Source organism: Nerophis ophidion, linkage group LG01, assembly GCF_033978795.1.
Source record: "Nerophis ophidion isolate RoL-2023_Sa linkage group LG01, RoL_Noph_v1.0, whole genome shotgun sequence".
In the NCBI taxonomy this organism is placed as follows: Eukaryota; Metazoa; Chordata; class Actinopteri; order Syngnathiformes; family Syngnathidae; genus Nerophis; species Nerophis ophidion.
The window spans coordinates 37493940-37502799 of record NC_084611.1 but is presented as its reverse complement, the minus strand read 5'-3'; positions in this window follow the sequence as shown (position 1 = coordinate 37502799).

Below are 8860 nucleotides of genomic sequence, written 5' to 3'. Positions count from 1 at the left end.
GTGCAGTTTATCAAAGCAACAAACAAACAATCGGAAAATTCCCGTCACTGAGGTGGCTAACCATGATGCGTGCAGTTTATCAAAGCAACAAACAAACAATCGGAAAATTCCTGTCGTATCAATTCCTAGATATGGTCGTAATTATACTAAATGCACTGGGCATAATAAACACAACATTATTAATATTGCTACTACGGATAATTTGAGCAAAAACTCCCTAAAACAGCCCACTACCTATAATATAGGTTTTTTAAACATAAGATCATTGTCTCCTAAAACGTTGTTAGTTAATGATATTATCAGAGACAACAATCTTAACGTCATCGGTCTCAGCGAAACCTGGCTTAAACCAAACGACTTTTTTGCGCTAAATGAGGCATGTCCTCCTAACTTTACACATGCGCATATTGCCCGTCCGCTTAAAGGGGCGGGGGGGGTCGCACTAATATACAACGAAAACTTTAACCTTAGTCCTAACATAAATAATAAATATAAATCGTTTGAGGTGCTTACTATGAGGTCTGTCACACCGCTGCCTCTACACCTGGCTGTTATCTACCGCCCCCCAGGGCCCTATTCGGACTTTATCAATGAATTCTCAGAGTTCGTTGCTGATCTAGTGACACACGCCGATAATATAATCATAATGGGGGACTTTAATATCCATATGAATACCCCATCGGACCCACCGTGCGTAGCACTCCAGACTGTAATTGATAGCTGTGGTCTCACACAAATAATAAATGAACCCACGCATCGCAACGGTAATACGATAGACCTAGTGCTTGTCAGGGGTATCACCGTTTCCAAAGTTACGATACTCCCGTATACTAAAGTATTGTCCGATCATTACCTTATAAAATTCGAGGTTCAGACGCATGTTCGTCAAACTAATAATAATAATAACTGCTATAGCAGCCGCAACATTAATACAGCCACAACGACAACTCTTGCTGACCTACTGCCCTCGGTAATGGCACCATTCCCAAAGTATGTGGGCTCTATTGATAACCTCACTAACAACATAGCACCGCTAAAGTTAAAAAAGGCTCCAAAAAAGCGCACCCCGTGGTTTACAGAAGAAACTAGAGCTCAAAAATTATTATGTAGAACGCTGGAACGCAAATGGCGCAAGACTAAACTTGAGGTACACCATCAAGCATGGAGTGATGGTTTAATAACTTATAAACGCATGCTTACCTTAGCTAAAGCTAAATATTACTCAAATCTCATCCACCGTAATAAAAACAATCCTAAATTTTTGTTTAGTACGGTAGCATCGCTAACCCAACAAGGGACCCCTTCCAGTAGCTCAACCCACTCAGCTGATGACTTTATGCAATTCTTTAGTAAGAAAATTGAAGTCATTAGAAAGGAGATTAAAGACAATGCGTCCCAGCTACAACGGGGTTCTATTAACACTGACACGATTGTATATACGGCGGATACTGCCCTCCAAAATAGTTTCTCTCGTTTTGTGGAAATAACATTAGAGGAATTGTTACAACGTGTAAATGGAATAAAACAGACAACATGTTTACTTGACCCTCTTCCTGGGAAACTGATCAAGGAGCTCTTTGTATTATTAGGTCCATCAGTGCTAAATATTACCACTTTCCTCGGGCACTGTTCCCCTAGCATTCAAAAAAGCGGTTATTCATCATCTTCTTAAAAGACCTAACCTCGATCCTGACCTCATGGTAAACTACCGACCGGTGTCTCACCTTCCCTTTATTTCAAAAATCCTTTAAAAAATTGTTGCGGTGCAGTTAAATGAACACTTAGCGTCTAACAATCTATGTGAAACCTTTCAATCCGGTTTCAGGGCAAATCACTCCAAGGAGACAGCCCTCGCAAAAATGACTAATGATCTATTGCTAACGATGGATTCTGATGCGTCATCTATGTTGCTGCTCCTCGATCTTAGCGCTGCTTTCGATACCGTCAATCATAATATTTTATTAGAACGTATCAAAACACGAATTGGTATGTCAGACTTAGCCCTGTCTTGGTTTAACTCTTATCTTACTGATAGGATGCAGTGTGTCTCCCATAACAATGTGACCTCGGACTACGTTAAGGTAACGTGTGGAGTTCCCCAGGGTTTGGTCCTTGGCCCTGCACTCTTCAGCATCTACATGCTGCCACTAGGTGACATCATACGCAAATATGGTATTAGCTTTCACTGTTATGCTGATGACACCCAACTCTACATGCCCCTAAAGCTGACCAACACGCCGGACTGTAGTCAGCTGGAGGCGTGTCTTAATGAAATTAAACAATGGATGTCCGCTAACTTTTTGCAACTAAACGCCCAAAAAACGGAAATGCTGATTATCGGTCCTGTTAGACACCGAACTCTATTTAATAATACAACTCTAACATTTGACAACCAAATAATTAAACAAGGCGACACGGTAAAGAATCTGGGTATTATCTTCGACCCAACTCTCTCCTTTGAGAAACACATTAAAAGCGTTACTAAAACGGCCTTCTTTCATCTCCGTAATATCGCTAAAATTCGCTCCATTCTGTCCACTAAAGACGCTGAGATCATTATCCATGCGTTTGTTACGTCTCGCCTCGACTACTGTAACGTATTATTTTCGGGTCTCCCCATGTCTAGCATTAAAAGATTACAGTTGGTACAAAATGCGGCTGCTAGACTTTTGACAAGAACAAGAAAGTTTGATCACATTACGCCTGTACTGGCTCACCTGCACTGGCTTCCTGTGCACTTAAGATGTGACTTTAAGGTTTTACTACTTACGTATAAAATACTACACGGTCTAGCTCCATCCTATCTTGCCGATTGTATTGTACCATGTGTCCCGGCAAGAAATCTGCGTTCAAAGGACTCTGGCTTATTAGTGATTCCCAAAGCCCAAAAAAAGTCTGCGGGCTATAGAGCGTTTTCTGTTCGGGCTCCAGTACTCTGGAATGCCCTCCCGGTAACAGTTCGAGATGCCACCTCAGTAGAAGCATTTAAGTCTCACCTTAAAACTCATTTGTATACTCTAGCCTTTAAATAGACTCCCTTTTTAGACCAGTTGATCTGCCGTTTCTTTTCTTTTTCTTCTATGTCCCACTCTCCCTTGTGGAGGGGGTCCGGTCCGATCCGGTGGCCATGTACTGCTTGCCTGTGTATCGGTTGGGGACATCTCTGCGCTGCTGATCCGCCTCCGCTTGTGATGGTTTCCTGCTGGCTCCGCTGTGAACAGGACTCTCGCTGCTGTGTTGGATCCGCTTTGGACTGGACTCTCGCGACTGTGTTGGATCCATTGTGGATTGCACTCTCACAGTATCATGTTAGACCCGCTCGACATCCATTGCTTTCCTCCTCTCTAAGGTTCTCATAGTCATCATTGTCACCGACGTCCCACTGGGTCATTATTGTCACCGATGTCCCACTGGGTGTGAGTTTTCCTTGCCCTTATGTGGGCCTACCGAGGATGTCGTGGTGGTTTGTGCAGCCCTTTGAGACACTAGTGATTTAGGGCTATATAAGTAAACATTGATTGATTCATTGATTGATTGAACATAATACTGATTGTCCAGTCTATAGTGGATCCAACATAATAGGGAGAGTCCAGTCCATAGTGGATCTAACATAATACTGATTGTCCAGTCTATAGTGGATCCAACATAATAGGGAGAGTCCAGTCCATAGTTGATCTAACATAATAGTGAGAGTCCAGTCCATAGTGGATCTAACTTAATAGTGTGAGAGTCCAACCCATAGTGGGTCTAACATAATAGTGATTGTCCAGTCCAAAGTGGATCTAACTTAATAGTGAGAGTCCAGTCCATAGTGGATCTATCATAATAGTGTGAGAGTCCAGTTCATAGTGAATCTAACCTTACAGTGAGAGTCCAGTCCATAGTGGATCGAACATAATAGTGTGAGAGTCCAGTCCATAGTGGATTTAACATAGTCGTGTGAGATTCTATTCCATAGTGGATCCAACATAATCTTGTGAGACTCCAGTCCATAGTGGATCTAACATAATAGTGAGTGTCCAGTCCATAGTGGAGCTAACATAGTAGTTAGAGTCAAGTCCATAGTAGATGAAACATAATAGTGAGAGTCCAGTCCATAGTGGGGCCAGCAGGAGACCATCCCGAGCAGAGACAGGACAGCAGCACAGAGATGTTCCCAACCGATGCACAGGCGAACGGTCCACCCCGGCTCCGGACTTTGTTATAGAAATAATTAAGACACCCTAACCATGTTTTATTAAATTCCAGTGGGATAGCAATATCAATATGTGACAAAGTCCTATGCATTGTTGATCCAACTTAATCCGTCACAAACGTGTTTTGATTTTAAAGAAAAGGAAAGTGTCGTATGTCATCCGTGTGCCATTTGCTCCTGTGGTGTGGGGAGCGTCATGATGAGGCCTTGAATTTTTTTCTTTTTTTTTTTTTTGCCCGGGGGCCCCATCATCCATCATGTGGACCCGGTGGTAAATGGCTTATGTAATTCTGTTCCAGATGAAGGCCTGTGGAAGGGAGTGTCAGCGCTAACATTATTGTGATGTACACAGTGGCAGGGAGGGAGGTGGGCGGAGATGATGACGGAACAATGCTCCTCTCCGTCTTGTGGATTTGAAACAGGAGATGCTCGCAGACTCCAAATGGAGGCATGGAATTCTGATTGGGGTTAAAGAAGTTTCACCCAATGGTTCTCATGAATGGACATGCAGCAATAAATCAACAGCAGCCTGAACCTGTCGGTAGATGTAACAGGTGGTTAGTGTTGTCAGTAGTCCATCCCAAAATATTATTTAGAAGGCTTTAGTCATAAAACCCCTTTATCTTGAACCGTTCGCCTGTGCATCGGTTGGGAACATCTCTGTGCTGCTGTCCTGTCTCTGCTCGGGATGGTCTCCTGCTATAAATTCTGTGTGTACTTTTCAGGACATCCTCAGTTGTCAAGTGTCAGGTCCGATTGTTGGAGTAAGGTCTGCGAGCAAGAAGATGTTAAAGATTATAAAATATTTTGAGGAAAAACACATCATTTAGTATAGTAAGAAAATTGTCTGGTTATACGATATAGAAAATTAAATAAATATGAAAATAGATGTCCAAATGACTACAGCATGCTTGCAAAAAAGGCTTTATAGACCAGGGGTCCCCAAACTTTTTGACTCGGGGGCCGCATTGGGTTAAAACAAAATGGCCAGGGGCCGAGCTGTAAATAACTATATATATATATATATATATATATATATATATATATATATATATATATATATATATATATATATATATATATATATATATGTATTAGGGCTGTGAATCTTTGGGTGTCCCACGATTCGATTCAATATCGATTGTTGGGGTCACGATTCGATAATATATCGATGTTTTCGATTTGGTTCGATTCTCGATTCAAAAACGATATTTTTCCGATTCAAAACGATTCTGTATTCATTCAATACATAGGATTTCAGCAGGATCTACCCCAGTCTGCTGACATGCTAGCAGAGTAGTAGATAAAAAAAAATAAAAAATAATAATTGTAAAGACAATGTTTTTATCAACTGATTTCAATAATGTAAATTTGTTTTAACTATTAAACAAACCAAAAATATGACTTATTTTATCTTTGTGAAAATATTGGACACAGTGTGTTGTCAAGCTTATGAGATGCGATGCAAGTGTAAGCCACTGTGACACTTTTTTTTTATTTTTATAAATGTCTAATGATAATGTCAGTGAGGGATTTTTAATCACTGCTATGCTGAAATTATAATTAATATTGATACTGTTGTTAATAATATTCATTTTTGTTTGACTACTTTTGGTTTGTTCTGTTTCGTGTTTGTGTCTCCTCTCAATTGCTCTGTTTATTGCAGTTCTGAGTGTTGCTGGGTCAGGTTTGGTTTTGGAATTGGATTGCATTGTTATGGTATTGCTGTGTAGTGGTTTGTTGGATTGATTAAAAAAATAAATATAAAAAAATAAATAAATAAAATCGATTTTTAAAAAATTTGAAATCGATTCTGAATCGCACAAGATAAACGATTAGATTCGTATTTGAATCGATTTTTTCCCACACCCCTAATATATATATTAGGGGTGTGCAGGTGAGCTAGTATATATATATATATATTTATATATATATATATATATATACTGTATATACCTTTATATATATATATATATATATATCTATATATATATATATATATATATATATATACATATATATATATATATATATATATATATATATATATATATATATATACTAGCTCACCTGCACTGGCTTCCTGTGCACTTAAGATGTCAACTTAAGGTTTTACTACTTACGTATAAAATACTACACAGTCTAGCTCCATCCTATCTTGCCGATTGTATTGTTCCATATGTCCGGGCATGAAATCTACGTTCCAAGAACTCTGGCTTATTAGTGATTCCCAGAGCCCCAAAAAAGTCTGCGGGCTATAGAGGTTTTTTTTATTGGGGCTCCAGTACTCTGGAATGCCCTCCCGGTAACAGTTAGAGATGCCACCTCAGTAAAAGCATTTAAATCCTATCTTAAAACTCATTTGTATACTCTGACCTTTAAATAGACACCCTTTTTAGACCAGTTGATCTGCCGTTTCTTTTCTTTTCTCCTCTCCCCCCCTTTCCCTCGTGGAAGGGGGGGACACAGATCCGGTGGCCATGGATGAAGTGCAGGCTGTCCAGAGTCGGGACCCGGAGTGGACCGCTCGCCTGTGTATCGGTTGGGGACGTCTCTGCGGTGCTGACCTGTCTCTGCTCGGGATGGTCTCCTGCTGACCTCACTATGGACTGGACTCTCACTATTATGTTGGATCCAGTATGGACTGGACTCTCACTATTATGTTGGATCCACTATGGACTGTACTCTCACTATTATGTTAGATCCACTATGGACTGGACTCTCAGTATTATGTTAGATCCACTATGGACTGAACTCTTACTATTATTTCAGACCCACTATGGACTGGACTCTTAGTATCATGTTAGATCCACTATGGACTGGACTCTCACAATTATGTTAGATCCACTATGGACTGGACTCTCATATTATTATGTTGGATCCACTATGTTAGACCCGCTCGACATCCATTGCTTTCGGTCCCCTAGAGGGACACACACACACACACACACACACACACACACACACACACACACACACGCACACACACACACACACACACACACACACACATATGCAGTCCTCTCCAAGGTTTCTCATAGTCATCATTGTCACCGATGTCCCACTGGGTGTGAGTTTTCCTTGCCCTTATGTGGGCCTTACTGAGGATGTCGTAGTGGTTTGTGTTGTGGTTTGTGCAGCCCTTTGAGATACTAGTGATTTAGGGCTATATAAATAATCATTGATTGATTGACTGATATTATGTTGGATCCACTATGGACTGGAATCTCACTATTATGTTGGATCCACTATGGACTGGACCCTCACTATCATGTTGGATCTACTATGGACTGGACTCTCAGTATTATGTTGGATCCACTATGGACTGGACTCCCACTATTATGTTATATCCACTATGGACTTGACTCTCAGTATTATGTTGGATCCACTATGGACTGGACTCTCACTATTATGTTAGATCCACTATGGACTGGACTCTTACTATTATGTTAGATCCACTATGGACTGGACTTTCACAATATTATGCTAGACCCACTATGGAATGGACTTTCACAATATTATGCTAGACCCACTCTACGTCCATTGCATCCGGTTTACCCACGTTTGCGGTCCTCTCCAAGGTTTCTCATAGTCTTTCTCATCGATGTCCCACTGGGTTGTGAGTTTTTCCTTGCCCTTATGCGGGTGCTAAACCAAGGATGTCGTTTTGGCTTGTGCAACCCTTTGAGACACTTGTGATTTAGGGCTATATAAATAAACATTGATTGATTGAAGAGTAACAAGCGTTAGAAAATGGATTAGAAAGGACACATCCTCCTCATGAGGAAATTTTAACTTTTTATTGTTACGTCAACAATTTCACAAGCTAAATAACAGGTAACGTAACATTGTTTTGTCAGTTAGTTTGACACGGTTTTTGTTTCGTCTCGGACCATGTTTTCCCTATGTGTTTTTTTGTCAAAAGTACAAAGTGCGCGGCCATAATTATAGCAAACTCCTTCCCTCATTTTCCTCTCGGAGTGTTGACTAATACCAGGACACGACGCAAAATCCTTCACTCAAAGCTAGCACGCAATTTCGATACTCCACTTCAATTTGCCATTCTTTTAATCTCGAACTTCCTTTTGACTCCATGCCACGCGTCCAAATTGCTCCGAGAGAACAAGAGTAAAAAAGATAAAAGAGCAATATTAAATAATTTTGACCTTTTATATCTTTTTAAGTGGCATTATCAAAGGAAAGGGCTCCATTTACAGCACTGAGATGAAAAACTCACAAAAGAGACCGACTGACATTTTCCACATTCTTACTAATTTCTCCGTCGTGTTCCTCTTTGGTCAATAGGTTAGTGATTGACAGTTCTCCATCTTTATTATTCTTCTCTCAGGATTTGTTACGAGTGCCAGGGAGATTAAAAATTACTTTTGTTTCATTTCCACCCTTTTTTTGTTTATTATCTCTGGTAAAGCCAGCTTATTATTTTGTCCTTGCTTTGCATTACGTGTAGCTGAAGATGGTTGAAAACCGGTTGCTCAATGGCAACATTGCCAACGTAAACATTAGGAACTGGACAATTAGTAAGTACTTTTAAATACTTCTGCTTGTACGTTTAAGTAATATTGCACGGTGAACGAGGTACCTAGAGTTGGATGGACTTTTTTGCCGACCTTAACACGCCAACATTATCAACCAATCAATCAATTA